General features: G+C 46.3%; 1 long non-coding RNA gene across 2 annotated transcripts in view; it reads left to right on the forward strand.

Annotated features, from left to right (window-relative positions):
• Positions 1-19,382, forward strand: part of LOC128311897 (uncharacterized) — a 70,655-nt gene that overhangs the window by 47,445 nt on the left and 3,828 nt on the right. The window lies entirely within an intron of this gene.

The following is a 19,382-nucleotide window of genomic DNA, read 5'->3' on the forward strand; positions in this document are numbered from 1 at the left end:
GCCAAGGGAAGGGGGAGGGAGAGCAGACAAAAGGAGAGAATAAAGTTGTGTTAATTACCAGTCCATTTCCATGATGCAGAGGTGACCCGGTCTGTCATCTCCTTCCCCGTGGCCGGTGTTTTGTTGGGTCTGACATTTGCAGCGAGTGCTCCCAGCCGGGCATCTGTTGCCCCCATCGCCATGGCGACAGCAGCTGCAGCAACGTGTCCTATGAGAATGTGCTGCCTGAGGTTTCAGGAACCATTTTGGAAGCATTTGTCCCGACAGTGTCTGCTAATCTCCCTTTCATTTGTAATTATTTTATCGCCTTGATTCTCTGCTTTGGCATTTTTCCCAAAGCTAACTCTGCTCCCCGACACTGGGGTCCGTGGGGAGGTGTCAGCCGCCTCGGCCCCGTCTGGGTGGAGATGAAAAGGAAGTGGAAGGAAAGACTTGCTAGGGGCATGGTGTCTTCAAACGCGCCCTGTCTCCTGTAGGCAGCCCTGGGAGGGCCCGGGCTGATTGAAGTAGCCCGAATTATGAAGCCCAAAGCCTTTGAGGCCAGCCGCCCCATCGAGGCCAAGAATAATTGAACAAATAGTTTATCTGGCTAACCAACAGCTGTAGAGCCTAGGCGATTTGGAGAGGATTAGGGGCGAGCAGTGAAAGGATACTCCCACAGGGTCCTTCAAATCCTCATCCTGAATTCTACCAACAAAGAACACATGTTGAAACTCTGGAATTGCTTTTTAAGTCCGTTTTTCTCCCTTTCCAAGTGACTCTGTGCAGTGCTTCTGAGAATTTTAAGTGGCTATGGCAACCAACTTTGGGGTCCCTGCTACTGGATTCTTGGCAGTCGCTGCCTTTGGTGCCCCTAAACCTTGTTTTCACCCGAGACAGCTCAGACTCGTGTGGAAATTCTGATCACTCTGGGAGGTGCTGGAGGGTTGCTGCCTTTTCCTAAAGTCTACATTGCTGGCAGCTGTTGTAATGTCTAAGTACAGTGCCAGGGCCAAGTTCAGGTTAGGATGAAAGAGAGTTATGAGGGTGGCTGGATGGAGAGAGAGGGCATAGGAATCCCCTTCCCCATGTGAGAACAAACTGGCGGTGGGGGCGGGGGGGAAGCTCCAAACAGACCAAAGATTTAATTTTTTAAAATGCATATTTGTACTTAGATGAAAATTTGGGAGAATTTCTATGTTCAAACCTTTGAAACCTTGAGGTGAGTCATGTGTTTCTGTGATTGAAAACCCAGAAATCACACAAGCCATAGAAGATTGAGAAATTAAACACTATAAAAAAATGCTGCACGGCAAAAACACTGCGTGCAAATATGATTAACTGGGGAAAATATTTGTGATTAGGATCAGAAGAAAGGGCTAATCTTCCTAACAGATAAAAAACTCATAGACATCAATCGCCAAAAGAAAAATGAGTGAGGATGTGAACCGATAGTTCATAGGATAGAAAACAGAAAGGGGCCCTATATATATAAAAATGATGTTCAACTTCATTCATAATAGGAGCGATGCAAATTAAAATTATTCTGAGATACCATTTTTCAGCCATCAGATTGGAAAAAGTCCAAAAGTTTGAGAACACACCGTGTTGTGTATCTGTGAGGAAATAGAACTCTCTTGCATTCATGCTGGCAGGTAAAAGGGAGAGTAATTTGACAATATCTATCAAAATTACAAATACATGTAACCTTTGACCTGGCAGTAACACTCTTGGGGATTTACTTTATAGAAAATTTCATCTTTGCAAAATGACATGCAAAATTATGCCCCTGGTGTTTAACAACAAAATATTGGAATCAATCCACATATCCATCGAGAGGGGAGTGACTCAATTAATTATGATACTGCCCTACAAGAGAGTGCTACACAGCTGTAAAAAAGAACGAGGAAGCTACCTGGGAACTGATTTCCAAGGTATATTAAGTGAAAAAAAGCCCAAGTGCAGTGCAGTGTTTATAATATGCCCTTCTTCCTGTAAGTAAGAGAGAAAACATTGTCTGCATTTGTATTACCTTCAAGGGACTCCGGGAAAGATGCACAGACTACTGTTAAAATTAGCTGTAGAGTCAGGAACAAATGGATAGTAAGTGGGGTGGGGTGATGTCACCGGATACCTTTTTAGGTAATTTGATTTTGGACTAATGTAATACTTATCCCCAAACAAAATAAAACTACTTCATGGAAAAGACCAAACAAACAAACAAACCTGGGGAAAACATGTTCCCAAATACGGTCATAGTTGTAACAGCTGAGTTTGAGTGGGGTAGAGCAGAGAATGCACCCCCAGACTCTTCACAGGTGCAAGCACCCTGCTTGGGCTCCATGAGGCCAGTGCCTGGGGACAGTGTGGCTCCAGAACCCTCACCACTTCCGTAGGTCCATCCTGATTGTCCTGAGAAGGGGCTGGCACCAGAGAACTCTGGCCTTGTGGGTGACAGCCCGGGCAATGTATGCCTGTAAGCTATCTTGTGTGGCTTCTCCAGAGGTCCCCAATCTCCCTTTTCTTCACAAGAGTTTCAAATTTCTTAAAAACAAGGCTCTGCCCATAAAGAGTCCCATACTCTAAGGCACTTGAGAATTTGGGTCCTAGACCAGAAGCCCCTATTCATTTTCGTTGCATGAGAATCTTTAAAAAAAATTTTTTTTTAAGTTTATTTATTTTGAGAGAGAGATGAGAGAGAGAGAGAGCTGGTGAGCGCTAACATGAGCAGGGAAGGGGCAGAGAGACACGGAGGGAGAGAATCCCAAGCAGGCTCCACACTGTCAGTGCAGAGCCCGATGCAAGGGGTTAAACTCATGAACTGTGAGATCATGACCTGAGCCAAAACCAAGTGTGAGAAACTCAACACACTGAGCCACCCAGATGCTCCCATGAGAATCTTTAAAAGAGGAGTGGTGACCTGGGCTGAGCGCAGCAGCCCCCACGTTGCACCCGGCTCCCCATAGAGACCATCCTATGAGACCAAGAACCACAGACCTGGAGAGAACCACCTGGAGTCTGAGCAGCCTGCTTGGAGCGTGCTGGGGGCTCATGTATCCATTGAAAAACATTGACATGGTGCTAGAATATGAATAGAATACGGTTGAGGTGTTTTACAAATATTAACATATTTAGTTTTCATAACAACTCCATGAGGAAAGTATCCCCCAGTGTAGGATAAGGAAACAGGCTCAATGACCTTACCCAACAAGCTCGATGTAAGCGGCTTGCCCAACATCCCATGACTGGAATATGGCATGGCTGGATTTCCAAACCAGGCATTCAATATTTACCTAACATACTATGCTAACTTTCATTTTCAAAATTGAGGTAAAATTCACATAACATAAACTAACCATTGAAAAATGTACAGTTCAGTGGCATTTAGTACATTCAAAATGTTGTACACCAATCACCTCTAACATGCCCCAAGGGCAACCTGTGGCATTCACTCCCCGTTCTCTTCTCTCCCCTGCCTCTGGCAACCCTCCATCGATTTACTCTCTGACTGAAGGATAGGATAGATATTTTATCTAAATGTGACCTCTGTGTCTGACTTCTTTCACTTAGCGAAAGTTTATGAGGTTGTAGCGTGTATCTGTATTTCATTCCTGTTTATGGCTGAATAATAGTCCCTTGTATGGGTGTCCCACATTTTGTTATTCTTCTTCGGTGATGGACATTTGGGTCATTTCCATCTTTTTAAGTTTATTTCTTTCTTTATTTTGAGAGAGAGAGAAAGAGAAAGTGCCAGTGGGGGGAGGGGCAGAGAGAGAGAGGGAGAGAGAGAGAATCCTAAGCCTGCTCTACACTGTCAGTCCAGAGCCTGACGTGGGGCTGGAACTCACCAGCCATGAGATCATGACCCGAGCCTAAATCAAGAGTCAGCCGCTTAACAGTCTGAGCCACCTGGGCACCCCCGTGCTGCATTTTAACGGAGGTAAGGATGCTCCCACCTTCATGCATCTTAGTTCTTGGGGCTGTCACCTCTGCCATACTCCTTATGCTTTCTCCTGGACAAAAACAAGACAAAGAGTCAAAAGCCGTCAGAGGCCGCTGAGTTGGGAAAAGCCTCCGCTGGGGGAGAAAAGCGGGAAGTTAAAGTTGGTAGTGGAGCCCTAGAGGCTACGCTCACTCCCAACTGTGGAGTCATTTTTCAGCAGCCACTCAATCTCCTATTGCCAGGAAGGTGCCAGGGGGTGGAGGCCTTCCTGCCCGGCCTCAGTGTGGCAGAACAGCAGGCTTGCTGAGGCTGAACTGTGGCCGGGGCCTCCGGGGGCCTCTCCCAGCAGCTCTGAAGTGTTGCCAGTTCCCCTCCTGCCCTGGGGCATCGGGGACAGTGCTGTGTCAGAAGACTGGCAGTGGACAGCTAGCTTCCCAACGTGTGGACACCCCCCTCCCCGCCCACAAAGTCTCCTTCCATGCTCCTCAATCTTCCATGGCTATTCTTTCACCATTTCCAGCTTTTGTCAAGTTCGTCATTACATCATCTGTCAGCTTCCCCACTCCCCAACCCCCCTCCCCCACTCCTCTGAGGCTGATCAATTCCAGTTTCTCTGATTGGTCCCCATTTTCTTCATCTCAAGTTCTTCATGCCCTCCTTCCATCAAGTGGCCCAGAAATGACCTGTCTGGGGTTTGATTGGATCAGAATGAAGGCAGAGACAGTCACATTGTGCTTGAGGGTGGGGCCTCTCTCCTCTCCTGAAATTTCAAATTTTTGCTAAAAGCTTGTTTCTCCTTTTTTCCCCTTTGCCTTCACCCCCACCCCCTTCGCCACCCCCATGGCTTTTGTACCCCTTTCTTTTTTCTTTGAACTTTTCAAACAAAAACCACAAAGTGGTGACTGTTGGGTTACGTCTGACCGGCAGGTATGTTTTTGAACATGTTTTTAAAAGTGCTTTTAAAGAATATGAGCTACCATTGAACAATCGGGGAGTTTAATATAAAAATCCAGTTAGCTGGCTTCTCATAAAAAATTGGCACGTCTGGCCGTGTAGTGCCTGTGCTCCTTCGGGGAGCAAGCAGCTGACCCTCGTGGTGGCTGCCTCTCTCTGCAGGGTCTCAAGTTCATCAGAGACCCACAGCTCACACAATGTACACCTGTGACCCTCTCCTGGCCCAGAGGCCATTTTTTAAAATTGTTTTTGTTTATTTATTTTGAGAGACAGAGAGTGAGTGGGGAGGGCAGAGAGAGAGAGGGAGAAAGAGAATCCCAAGCAGGCTCTGTGCCATCAGCACAGATCCGGACTTGGGGCTTGATCCCATGAATCATGAGATCATGACCTGGGCCATGAAATCAAGACTGGGACACTTAACCGACTGAGCCACCCAGGTGCCCCTCAGAGTCCCTCATTTATATGACCTTCCCGACCTCTCTTGTACAGTTAGAAGCAGAACAGAATGAAATTACTTTGGAGATGTGGGTAAAGAATTCCAATCGACTCTGGACAAATGCCTTTACTTTTCGGTGAGTTCCCAGACCAGCCACGGCATCAATCGGTGGTCACCTACCTCAGAGATTTATTTTGGTAGGAGGCTGGTGGAAGCTAAGGAAACACTGCTGGGGCTTCAGTGATTTCGACTTCAATTTTGTTGACTTTGCAAGATATTCACTGAAAAGTTGCATCGGTATGTAAAATGCTTTATAAAACCGAGCAAGTATTGTTCCCGGAGGGAAAACATCTTTTCGCAGATGCAGGCTTGGTTTGCTGGAACGCTGAGAGAAGAGAAGACATTGCCTAAGACTCTAAGCATCCACCCCGTCACGAACACGACACCCGGAACATCCAGGGAATTAAGAAAATCCTTAATTAAAAAAGTAGTGTCGTCACTCAAGTCTGGAAGGAACAGAGGCAATGGGAATGTTTCAGGAAAGGAAGAGGGAAGAATTCTAAAAAGAAAAATGTTTGTGAAGGTGGGTACCTGTGTGTGTGCCGTTGAATGTCCATTTTTGCCCATAAGCCGACGAGCGCGGCAGTGTGAACATGCGTGACTGTGAAACTGGGGCGTGTGGTTTGTATGTGAGAAAGGGAGATCGCACACTCGTGTGTCAGAGTAAGGAGATTTCTCTTGCGTTCATTCCCCTTTCCAGATGTTTCCAGAAGCCTGAGCATTTATGAAGTTTCTACCGCTGTTGTCAACCGTGATTCTTGACTGATGTGTCTGTCACATCATTCTTACTCCTTCATTCTTCCTTCTTTGCCAAAGTGTCTTTTAGGACAGGAAAGATTTATTTTCAAAAGCATTTATTGAGGGGGCACCTGGGTGGCTCAGTTGGTTAGGGGTCCGACTCTTGATTTCGGTTCAGTCTTGAGATCGAGCCCCATGTCGGGCTCTGCACTGAGCCTGGAGCCTGCTATGGGATTCTGTCTCTGCCCCTCACCCACTTGCATATGTGCATTCTCTCTCTCTCTCTCTCTCTCTCTCTCTCTCAAAATAAATAAATAAACATTAAAAAAAAAACCCAAAGCATTGATTGAGATCCTGTGTCTTGCCTGGAATGGTTCTATAAGCTGAGGATCTTGGGACAGAAAAGGGAGAGGAGGCCACCCTTCTCATGAAGCTTTTGTTTCTGGTGTGGGAAGACAGATGATGAAAATGGATGTGAAAACACAGACAGGATGATTTCAGGGAGTGTAAGTGCCACACATAAATGCTGCTTTAAAGGGGGTTAGTGGAGGTCCTGTGCGATGGCCAGGCCACCAGGCAGGGATCTGGAAGGAAGGTGAGTGCAAAGGCCTGAAGTGAGAGGAAGCTCCATGTGTTCTGAAACAGCAAGGGGGGAGGGGGGGGGGGCGTGCGCTGCAGCCGCGTGGGGGCAGCAGAGGGCGGCCGCGGGCCCTCCTTGTCTCTTGCAGAAACAGGTTTGTTACTATAATTGCAGTGGGAATCCACTAAAGATTTTAAGTAGGAAGTGAGATAGCTTGATTTATATTCCAGCTTCTGCGGAGATAAGCACTAGAAAGAGACAAAAAGGATGCTTTTGTTTATGTAAATTAGAAATCAAAACGGAGACATTTCCAAAAGTGTTCATTAAAAATAAAAAACCCACTGTGGGGTGCCTGGGTGGCTCAGTCGGTTAAGCCGGTTAAGCGTCTGACTTCAGCTCAGGTCATGATCTCACCATTTGTGGGCTCGAGCCTCCTGTTGAGCTCTGTGCTGACAGCTCAGAGCTTGGAGCCTGCTTTGGATTCTGTGTCTCCCTCTCTCTCTGCCCTCCCCTGATCGTGTTCTGTCTCTCTCTCTCAAAAATAAATAAATGTTAAAATTTTTTAAAATAATAAACCCATTGTACATTAACACAGGTAAAATGATTTCTATAAAAAAAATATTTTCCAAAGCAAATACCTTTTAATAAGAAGAATGGCATTGTTTTACATGTTTGCAACTCTTTCTAATGTTTGGCTTAAAAGAAGATGGTTGATATCTCATGCTTGCTTCTAATAAAATGTGTTGTAAGGTGTTGTTTCAGTGGACATGTATGGAGAAAATATGGCTTTGCAAAGATACGTAATTGTAAAGAGAAGTATTTAAATTTTTTTTAATGTTTATTTATTTTTGAGAGACAGCACGAGTGGGGAAGGGGCAGAGAGAGGGAGTCAAAGAATCCGAAGCAGGCTCCAGGCTCTGAGCTGTCAGCACAGAGCTGGATTCAGGGCTCCAACTCACGAACTGCGAGATTATGACCTTAGCCGAAGTCAGACGCTTAACCGACTGAGCCACCCAAGCTCCCTTAGAGAAGTATTTAATAATCACGGATACTTTTCTACATAAAAAATTGGTAAGTGGTAGTTTCCGAAAGCGTAGTTGCATTGTGGAATCTGAAACCATGTGAATGAATTTCACATTCTGCTACATTAGAGTCTATTGGTCAATCTCGCATTTGAACGGATCTTTATGCATGCATGATTTTGTAACCTCATGCATTGGTCATTTGGAAAATAATGACTCACTGAGTTATGCACATCTTCCAAGTGTTGACAAATTTCATTATGCAAGATAAAAATCGTCGCATTTGTTAATAACACACTGACCTCACTGGAAAAGTCTTTACAGCTGGGGAAGCTGTCAAGTTTATAGGGCAGATAGAAGTTTTCCAAAAGTGATTTTTGGTTGAAGGGTCAAATATTAGTAACAAATACTGTCAACTGCTTTCATTGAAACGACAGGCTCATCTCATTTAGTTTTTATGAAAATATCTCTAAAAATCCACGTCTGAGTGAGTGCAGTTTGCCAGTCACTCTTTCAAGTAAAAATAGCATTCCATGAAAAAAGCAGCTACTTCAACTCCCAATTCAAATAACTCTCAATTGCTTACCCCCTAGACAGGGTTGTACTTTACTGTGCTACAAAAATGCTCTATGTAGAGTGTGTAACATTTTAAGAAGCTGTGTACTCAAGGATTAAGATTTAATAAAATCAATATTTTTTACTGTTTCATCAAGGAAATTCTTTTTTTTTTTCCAAGTAGGCTTCATGCTCAACGTGGAGCCCAATGAGGGGCTTGAACTTATGACCCTGGAATGAACACCTGAGCTGAGACCAAGAGTCAGATGCTTAATTGACTGAACCACCCAGGTGCCTCTCATCAAAGAAATTCTTTTTTTTTTTAATATAATTTATTGTCAAGTGGGCTGACATATAACACCCCGTGCTCATCCCAACAAGTGCCCTCCTCAATGCCCATCACCCACTTTCCCCTCTCCCCCAACCCCCATCAACCCTCAGTTTGTTCTGTGTCTTTAAGAGTCTCTTGTGGTTTGCTTCCCTCCCTCTCTGTTTGTAACTATTTTTTTCCCTTTCCTTTCCCCATGGACTTCTGTTAAGTTTCTCAAGATGCACTAAGAGTGAAAACATATCTGTCCTTCTCTGACTAATTTCACTTAGCATAACATTCTCCAATTCCATCCATGTTGCTACAAAGGGCCATATTTCATTCTTTCTCATTGCCACGTAGTATTCCATTGTGTATATAAACCACAACTTCTTTATCCATTCTTCAGTTGATGGACATTTAGGCTCTTTCCATAATTTGGCTATTGTTGAAAGTGCTGCTATAAACATTGGGGTACAAGTGCCCCTATGCATCAGGGATACTCCTGTATCCCTTGGGTAGATTCCTAGCAGTGCCGTTGCTGGGTCATAGGGTAGATTGATTTTTAATTTTTTGAGGAATCTCCACAAGGTTTTGCAGAGTGGTTGTATCAGTTTGCATTCCCACCAACAGGGCAAGAGGGTTCCCATTTCTCCACATCCTCTCCAGCATCTGTAGTCTCCTGATTTGTTCATTTTAGCCACTCTGACCGGTGTGAGGTGGTATCTCAGTATGGTTTTAATTTGTATGTCTTCATCAAGGAAATTCTTAAGTGAAACTGGCATTTTTTCCCCTGTGAGCACTTGGCACAAAGAAGTATGCAACGATACCGGTAAAGTCTGGTGTTGCCACCTTGATTTGTGCCAAGGCACCAGATGTTTCACCCACCAGCACAACTGTGAACACGGTGGAAACGACAAATAATATCTTAACATGATTTTGAAAATAGTTTGGACCTCACAGGTTCCCAGAAGAGTTTTGGAGACTCTTTGCTGGTCTGTAGATCACACTATGAGAAATACTGATCTAAATGACTGAGTGTTCAAACCACATAAACATTTAATGTCTTGACTCATAGTCATGCTGTATTAGAAACACCAATCTGATAAATTCAGCTTGTGCCACAGGTGGTAAAGAGAAAGTGTCCTTATAAGACAGTCTCTGGCCCATGAAAAACCATGTCTACTCTTCTCATTGTGCAGTGACCATTTTGCTGCACATCAATAGATATTAAATCTACAGCTCCCGCTTCATCTTTTTCAAGCCCTAGTGTCTCCAAGTATTGACACTGAAATAGGTCGGTCTCATTCAGACTCAGCAGAAATGGGGTCGAGCTATATCTGATTTAAGGATAATAGCTGAAAATATCATTCGTTTTGTTCTGCCTGCAGGTGCCAGTACATGTCTAGACATAAAGATTTCTCACTTCATATGATTACTAAATTTGACCAGAATGTTTTATTATAGGGATGATTGGTATCTGTGAAAAATGAAGTTTTGCAGTGCTATTCCATCTTGCACAATTTTGGAAAAGAGATTCAGGAACAGAGTTCCCCCACAGAAAGGACATTGGCTCTCATTTGGTACTTTAGACCTCTGTTACCTCGCTGTGAAACAAACTCACGTGAGTTACAATTACAGTCCTTCCTGCTGTTAGAGAGGAAAGGGAAACAGACTTGTGTCCACCCAAGGGGTCTGCCTTGGCTGACTCTGAATTTACGGTGGGGTGGGTTTAGAATGCTGCAGGGGGAGGGTACTTGGGGGGGAAGGGGACACCAGACCAATATTTTCACCATCTTCCTTCTTCAAGATCTTATAGTCAATTTTTCATCTGTGAATGAAGGAGGCTGTGCTAGACGACTCCTAACAGTCCTTCCAGGTTTCCACCTAGTGATTCTGGTGATTGCCTGCCGCCAGGGATCCAGGAGGTGGTGCAGATGATTTCTTACAAAAGTACTCACGGTCATCTCTAGGGGGCGTGCCAGACCTCTTTACAGCCTTGAAAAGTCAGGCAGCCAATTCAGCAGCCGCTTCTGAGTTCCTTGGCGGGATGAAATTTACGGCTAGGGCAGGAATATGAGGCTGAGTTAGTGAGGGGATAAGAAAAAGTGACAATGGCAGGTATTTCATCGGGAAGTACGCCAGGTAAATTGGTCTAGTGAGAATCCCAGATACGAAATGAACTAAAGGCTAATAGTGGACAAGAGTTTTGGAGAGATAGCAGAGAGGCGGAGATTCATAGCTGTTCTGAAAATGAGTGTATGTTTTTATCTAGCACACATTTGCTGATCTGGGACTGGCCTGGGCGCTGGGAAAGCAGTGGTGGGCAGAGGAGACACCAGGGGCAGCTTTCATGGGAAGCCTGCCCATTACAAAGTGTTAATGAAAGTTAAGACAGGCTAAGTTCAGACAGATGTTAATAGACAGCTGGGGGGTGTAACCTGGTCTGGGGATCAGAGAAGATCTCCTGAGGGCAGCAGACCATAAGGATAAGTAGGAATTAGTGAGCATAGGGGTAGGTTGGAAGCAGCGGGGAGGGAGGGAGTTAGAGGGCTGGAGGGTGTCGAGGTGAAGGAAATAGCATCCTGGAAGACCTGGAAGGGACAGAGGCATGACGGACGTCCTGGGGACAGTGGAAGGGGGTCAAGTATGGCTCTTCTGTTGAGTAGGAGACAGAGGAGTGGGTAAAAAACGAGACTGGAGTGTTTGAGAGCATTCAGATCACGTTAAGGAGACTAGACTCAACCCTAGGGACAGTGGAAACCACTGGAAGGTTTTAGGGAAGGGACTCCGGGAAGATCTTTCTAGCTGGAGCAGCGAATGGGTTTAGAGGTAGAACGACAACAGGCTGGGGTAGCTGTGAGGGGTGGGTGTGATCATCCAGATGAGAGAGGAGGTGGGCTGGGGTAGTATGGAGTGGAGACATATTTAGAAGGCAGGGAAACTGGGTTTTAGCTGAAGAACTAAGGGGGTTTCCCCCTCCCCAAAACTTATAGCTTCATTGACAAAATTAATAATGTTTTGTTCCTTTCAAGCAATACAGACAATGTGTAGAGATACTTGCTTCCGGTGAAACCTCCTCCCCCACGGAGGCAGATTGTTGCCTCTGTGTGGACAGGTAGCTGTACAGACCCGTCACTCTTCCTAAGGGGCCCTATTTGCTTCACAGCTAAAATATTCTGGCATTTTCAGCCTTAGAGAGAAAGAGGACACTCAACCAGAGACCCGGATTAACGTGATGGTGTCTATTACTAGGGAATGGTTGCAAAAGGCTCTCAGCTCCATTTAAGAAACACTCTCCTTCTGTGATCTGTCAATATTTTGCAGCCCAGCTGTTTCCACCAGAGACCGTGGCAGAGAATGTAAGCCACTCAGAGCCTTGACTTGGGAGGACAGAGGGTGTGCCTCTCCCAGTCAGAGACACTGGCTGGGCTGCTTTGCAACAAGCCTCAAAAGTGAACCAAAAGCACTCAGAGGACTGGGGACCAGGTGCTGGGCCGCGTCAGAGGGCCAGTGATTGGGATTCTAACAAAGGTTTTCCATCAGGTGCTGAACACAGGGTCCTTGCCTTCCTACAACTCCAGATTAGCTGTCCTGCACTAGGAACTTTGGAGGCCTGAGCTGGAGCAAACTGGAGTTTGCTGGAGATGTGGTCCTAGGAGCCCCAGGGGAGGGAACGCACACCCTATAACTCTAGAACTGCCCAGATGTTTGTGCAGTGACACACTCAGATCTAACTGATGGCTGGTCTCTTCTCTTCGCAGCCTCTTGCGCGTTCACAGGGACCCCAAGCAGCCTCACAGGCTTGGATTGCACAAAGGCTACTGTGGTTTCTTCTCTGTTCCTTCTTCTTCTCAGTTTCTGTGGGAGCAGGGGTGCAGGGATGCGGATGGGAAACAGAAGTGCTGTGTGATCGGGTGCCATTTCATCCTGGGAATTCTGCAGAACTTACACAATATACTCCTGAAATGCTATTGTCAGATCTTTTTTTTAAAACATTTATTTAGCGTGTGAGTGGGGGAGGGGCAGAGAGAAATGGGGACAGGGTCCAAAGCAGGCTCTGTGCTGACAGGAGCCAGCCCGATGCAGTGCTCAAACTCATGAGCCATGAGATCATGACCTGAGCCAAAGTTGGATGCTTAGCTGACTGAGCCACTCGGGCGCCCCAGTTACTGTCAGGATCTTATTCGTCGAGTTATTCAATAAAATATTTATTGATGCATACTATGTACCAGGCCCTGTTCTAGCTTTACAGACTACATCTGTCAATAAAATAATGGCACTTTGGCAAGCAAACTATGGCAGTTTAAAAAAAAATTTTTTAAATGTTTATTTATTTTTGAGAGAGAGAGAGAGAGAGAGAGAGGCAGACTGCAAGTGGGCGTCAGCATGGTGGTGGTGCAGAGAGAGAGGGAGACACAGAATCAGAAGCAGGCTCCAGGTGGCTCTGAGCTGTCAGCACAGAGCCTGATGCAGGGCTAGAACCCACAAACTGTGAGATCATGACCCTAGCCAAAGTAGGACGCTTAACTGACTGAGCCACCCAGGCACCACTATGGCACTTTCATTGTACAGATGGCAGATAATAAACACTAAATACAGTATTTTGACCCCTTTGGAGAGCATAAACTCCAAATCTGGTTCCGTCCATTCAGGAGGATGCATCATTTTCTCTCGACATCAGTTGTGGTGAAAGGGCCAATGTCGGTCAGGTTCTCAGAGCTCGTCAAGAAACGTGGCTTGTAGACATGCTGTGGTAGCTGCTGAGTTAGGAAGATCGATTCTGTTCATGATGTGGGGAGAGAGAGCAGGGTCAATGGGCAGATAAGTCATGGTAGGAGAGCTGACAATACTGACTCCATCTTTGGCCCTCCACCTTGCTCTCATTGGGTCACTCAATGGCCTCTCTTGGGGCTACATGTTCCAGGCCCAGTGGAGATGAATATCTGTACCTTAGAAATGCACGCTAAGGCTGGGATGGGGGATGTTTTGGCCTCCCCTGAATCTGTTATCAGCTTGGCATAGTTGGAGATGCAACGTAGTCAGGTGGTACCACAAGATCTAATTAAAGGTAAGTTGTCAGTTGGGTGAATGCAAACCCTTGAGGCGTGTGTGAGCCCTTTAATCTCACTACAGTGCCCTTCTGTGTGTCCCCTCACTCTATAGAATCTGTGCACCAAGGTCTGGATTTTGCAGAGAATATGAGGCTGCCGGATCCCCTGTCAGTAAGTTACCCCGGATGAAACTATGAACTATATGGAGCGGCATGCTTCGTTCTCTGGTCTCAAAGTGCCTTCTCGATTAGAGGGATACTTTACTGTTCCTCCTCCACCTTCTAGCAGCAGTTCATGTAGTAAATGAGCTGGTGAGTAAGATGGTAAAAGAGAAAAAATAGAGTTGATTAAGCAGAAGTTAGGTATAGTCCCTGTTTCCAGTCATCTATAACGCTCTACCCAGAGGCCCTGAAAATTTGGGCTAGATGAACGTGGATGGAGGTCAGAGAGCTGGGGGGTAATCGCTTCAGAGCTAGGGAATGCTACGGCAGAAAAAAGGTGGGAAAGGCATCAGCCAAAGTGATGGCTTGGTTATTACAGGATTAATGTTCCCTGGTTTTCCCCTTCTCAGTCAAAAATGTAGGAGAAACCTGTGGTTCTTTCATCAGAGGGCTGGGATTGTAACTGACCAAGGGGCACAGGTACTTAGAAAATCCCTGAACGGGTAAAAGGATCAGGCAAAGGGCCAAGCCTGGGCTGTTGCTGTGCATGTTTCAGTCACGTGGGCTCCACACGGTTTCCTTCTGACTTTGGAGGCCCAGATTTCAGGGTTTAGTTTATTGTCAATGGAGCGAGAGTCAGGGGCATTTAGTAAACCTCTTCCTGTGTTTGCCAATAATTATCACCCAGTTCATAATGGGCTCTGCAATGCTCCTACTTCCTTTAATTAATTTGTCCTGTATTAATTATTGGGGTATTTTATTTTATAAGGGTGATGACTAACCCAGCCTGGCAGGTTCAGAACTGCCCTGTTGGCACTTGACTGAAAAGGGCTTGGTCCTCCGATTCAGCCTAAATCCATTCAGGAGGATGCATCATTTTCTCTTGATATCAGGTGTGGTGAGGGAGCTGGTGCCTGCCAGGGAACCTGGCCTCCCGGGGCAGAGATCTTGTCAGAGCTCGAGCTGCTGAGTTGGGTAGGTCAGTTCTGTTTGTGACTCCCATGGGGAGCGAGCAGAGCCAGCCAGCAAATAAAACCCCATGGGCTGAGGGTCCCTCCGAGGAGTCTCTTCCAAGGCAGCCTTCAGACTGGAGGCCACTTTACCAGGAACTACTTGAAGCTCAGATACTTGACGATGCCAAAAGCATTCTTTTGGAATATAACTTCAAGTTCTTCCTGGACTAGGAAGATATTTCTTCCAACTTCTTGGTTCTCCTGAGTACTTTTCCTAAAGCTGTTCTTTATCCTTCTGGATCTGTGTTGTGGTACTTATATTCCACCCCTAGCCCCCAGGGTTTCTGCATTTTTATTCTAATTTTATTTTCAACTCCTATCTGAAATGTTATGAAGTTTAAGATGATAGAATTCGTAATTGTGGCGGACGCCAAAGCGTAATGCATTGTCGATCTCCAATACGGAATATGTCTCCATGCACAGACCTCTCCCACGCAGAGTCTTGTGGTAGCATCCCGCTTGGTCTGCACCTTCGCTGTCCACACAGCAGGCTCTGTCCATCCTTCCACGGTGATTTTTCCAGATCTCAGTTGAATTGTGTCGCTCCCTTCCTTAAAGTTCACTGGATTCCTATTGGCTACATAACAAGCCTGTAAGTCTTCAGCTTGGGAGACAGGTAGACAGGGCTCCCTGGGTCCGGCCCCACCCTCCCCGCCCCTGCGTCTGCTCCCACCACCCTGTCATTCGTATTCATTCAGTCACAGAGCCTTGGGGAGCATTTCTGGAACACGTGATGATGGTTCTGTCTGCACACGTTCGTACATTTTGTTCGCTGCACAGACTATCAGGTCTCAGACTCATCCCCAGACGTGTCCTCTGCTTGAGCCCCTTGCTGTGAACTTACTCAAATGTTCCTGCCCCTGTGAAGCCTTCTTGCCTCATGCCAGGCCTGGTGATTTCCTCTGTTCTCCTCCCAGAGTTCCCTACAACCCAGACCCTGCCCAAGTGGCAATTATTCACTCTCTTGCTGGCTCCCTCTGTTATATCAGGCCCACCTCGAGGCTGGGACCTCGACCTTATTTGTCTATATAATCCCAGGCCTAGTGGAGTACTTTGCCTGCAGTAGGAAATGAGTTCCCACTTCTGTAGAACAGATGAAGGAATAAAGCTGGAATCTCCATCCTGCCTTTGCTTTAACAAAGATGTAGGGGCTTCTGCGTGGCTCAGTCAGTTAAGCGGCCAACTTCAGCCCAAGTCATGGTCTCACAGTTTGTGAGTTTGAACCCCGTGTCAGGCTGTCTGCTGTCAGCACAGAGCCCACTTTGGATCCTCTGTCCCCCTCTCTCTGCCCTCCCCCGCTCACACACTCTCTCTTTCAAAAATACGTAAGTATTAAAATAATAAAAATGTTAATAATAATAAATAAGAAAATAATCATTTATTAGTAAATTAATAAAAAATATTTTAAAAAGATGTACATTATCCAAGAACAGAGTTTCTCAATTCTTAACAACCTTTGCCTCTTTTGAGAAACATCAAAATCTTTTCCTTTTCTTTAGTATTACTGAAATTTCTGAACAAGTCAGACGTTGTTATTAAACCAAAACAAAGCGATGGCATTTTTGAATACACTTGTCTGGTCTACACACGCTGTGCCCTGCAGGGGCTGCAGTCCTCTTCTGCCCTGTCACTGCCCTGCTTAGGCCCTGGGTCAGTCAGTTCCCTGAAATTTTGCTGAAAGTCTTGGTTTTAGCACTGTGGCCGTTTGGCAGTTGGCTCTCAGCGAGGTGGCCTTATCACAGGGCAAGAGCACCCTGGTGTCAGGGAGACCTAATCCCTCTGCCAAGCATGGCCCTGCCCAAGCTTCCCCAGAAAGACATCTTCCACGGTCACGTGGAAAAGGACTTTCAGAACTTTGTTAAGCCTGAACTCCACAACTCCATGAGCTGCAAGTTACTTTTCATATCAACCTAAATTCCTTCATGCTATGCTTTCAGTCATTTCCCTCCTGTTCAGCCCGAGACGAGGGCAGAGAACCAGCATCGTTTCATGCCGAGTAGGTCATGGCTTCAGAGGACGAACACTGCAGAGCAGATTTGCTTTTACAGCTGGCCACATGCCAAGTGTGTGTGTGTGTGTTTGAGGTGGGGTCCTGGTGGGGGTTCAGTCTACATGAGGGGCTGTTTTACTTGTCCAGATTTATGAGGGAGAGATTAGAAGGCAGGGGGAGTGGTGAGCCCTGATATCAAAGTTAATGAAGGGAGTTAAGACAGTGTGATTTGAAATCAAAGTGTCGGACAGAATACAGACCGTGGAAGAAGGAGGAAGAGACAGTGGCTGAGTGTGGGCTTCATGGTGTGGGTAACAGGAGGGGTGGGACTCAGCTGCCCTCCTAGAGTAGGTGATAGAGGTTCTCACTTGTCAGAGGCAGCTAAGGATGCTGTGTGAAGCAGAACCCCACGTTTAGGAATTGGGGGGAGGAGTTGGGGACAAGCAGACACGAGCAAATATGTAATACCACCTGGCACGAGTGCACCTCCTTAGACCTGCGAAGTGTTGCATTAGGTTGGGTTGAAATGGACCATTCATTCAGTCTTTCCTTATGCTATGAGTCAGGCTCATATCCTGTATTAGGAAATGTTCTAGAAAAATCCCTTGGCCTGGGTCAGATATTTTGTGTCTGGTCCTCCCGCCAGCCCTCCATCCCTCACCTGCTGGCCTCTAAGGAGCCCTAGTCTCTGGGCAATCTCATACCCCCTTCTCCCCGCCCTTCCAATTGCCTGACTTTCTCTGGGTTGCTGCTTTCAGAATTGATTCACCTAACTGGTTAGGCTCCAAACGAGGGGGTGAGAGGAACCAGAACTACTTGCTCTGCCCTACTAAGTGCTCAGTTATGCTGGGCCTTGATTTTCCCCTCCTGTGATATGGGCAGCATGCTGTTTCGCCTCCCTTGAGCTGCCTGGTTAACCATCGCGCTGAGTTCCCAGGGACTGCAGTGCCCTGCAGCTCTCCAGGATGCAAATCTGTAATTCTTACTTTTTGCCAAGCCTCTAGCATCAGCTCCAGTTTCATAACCTCAGTCACCCTGCCCCTTCCCCTCCCTTCCTGCACGTACAGAATTCTCCTCGCTAGCCCAGATGCACACCTGCAGGAAAACTTGGCCTGGACTCCTTTCCATCTGTCACCGCTTCACATAGCCTGAGTGTGCTGATGACAGATAAAGTAATTGCAGAGCATACGAATGACTTAATATTTGATGTGTTAAAATAATTTTTTAATGCCGAGCATTTGTTTAATTTATAGCTGGGATCCACGGTTTTTTCTCCTGCTTCCCACTTTTCACTTGGTCGCTCCCTCACGAGAGTGGCAGGAGCTCCATGGTTCGTGGGTTACAGGAGGAAGTAGAGATATTCTGCAGCACCTACGGTGCCCATTGATTTCTGAATCTCCAGGCCCCTCGCTCAGCTGTTAGCATGTCTGATGAATGCATGATTAAATAGAAGTTGGCGTTTCATTTAACAACTATTTGCTGAGTACTTATATGTCCAAACACCATGCTGAACAGTACAAGACAACGAACAAGATGGACAAGGCCCCTGCCCTCCAGGGGTTTAGAGTTTGGTGGGGAAGGGAGATAAATGAGTGATAGCAATACATGTTGGTTGCTTCAATGCAGGGAAAGTAGGATCTTGGTAGCCAGGGCGTCGGGAACTCACCTATGCTAGAAGTAAGGGACGAGCCTCCACAAGGAAGTGAGTTAACTGGAGGAATCAGTGTGGAATTTGGGCCAGTTGGATGGAAAGGTAGAAACAAGTTGTGTGAAGGTAGGAAGCCAAGACAGAGAATGGGTAGTTTGAGCAGCTAGAAGACGCTCATTACGACTAGAACTTAGGTCAGAGGAGAGAAGTGAGTCTGTAGTGATGGAGAAGAGCAGACCACAAGTGACCTTATAGACCATGCTAAGAAGGGGTAGAAAGATTTGAAGCAGGAGAGTGACATAACTAGAAAGATTCCTATGCTGAGACCGTCAGAGAAGAGTGGTTTGGGAATAAAGCCAGCCAAGGAGGCAGAAATCTTCATCATCTTTACTCTCAGAAGTCATCCTGGCTCAGATTTGGGCTTGGGAGCTGGAAGAGACAATAAAAGAAATGGGCTTGGAGCACCCGGGTGGCTCAGTCAGTTGAGCATCTGACTTTGGCTCAGGTCATGATCTCATGGTTCGTGAGTGTGAGCCCCACATCGGGCTCTCGGCTATCAGTGCAGAGCCCGCTTCAGATTCTCTGTCCCCCACCCTCCCCCCCATATCTCTGTCCCTCCCCTGCTCATGCTCTCTCTCTCAGAAGTAAATAAAACATTAAAAAAAAAAAAGAAATCGGCTTGATCTGTTAAAAAAAATTTTTTTTGAACAGCAGAATATTCTCAGCTAGCAGCCATTTTGCCCTCTCCTTAATTGTGTCTCAAATGCTTCCTCACTTGTGGGTATAGATGATCTTGTATTTAGAGTGAAGAAGGACAGATGAGAAGACTATGGCCTCCAAAGGGGCATGCGAGGTGCTAATTCCTCATCCCTGGTTGCAGACCCCTCAAAGCTGCCAGAGGTGTGCCGGAGCCAATGGCATGGGCTTGCCAGAGCTGAGAGC

Source organism: Acinonyx jubatus, chromosome D1 (genome assembly GCF_027475565.1).
Source record: "Acinonyx jubatus isolate Ajub_Pintada_27869175 chromosome D1, VMU_Ajub_asm_v1.0, whole genome shotgun sequence".
Classification (NCBI taxonomy): Eukaryota; Metazoa; Chordata; class Mammalia; order Carnivora; family Felidae; genus Acinonyx; species Acinonyx jubatus.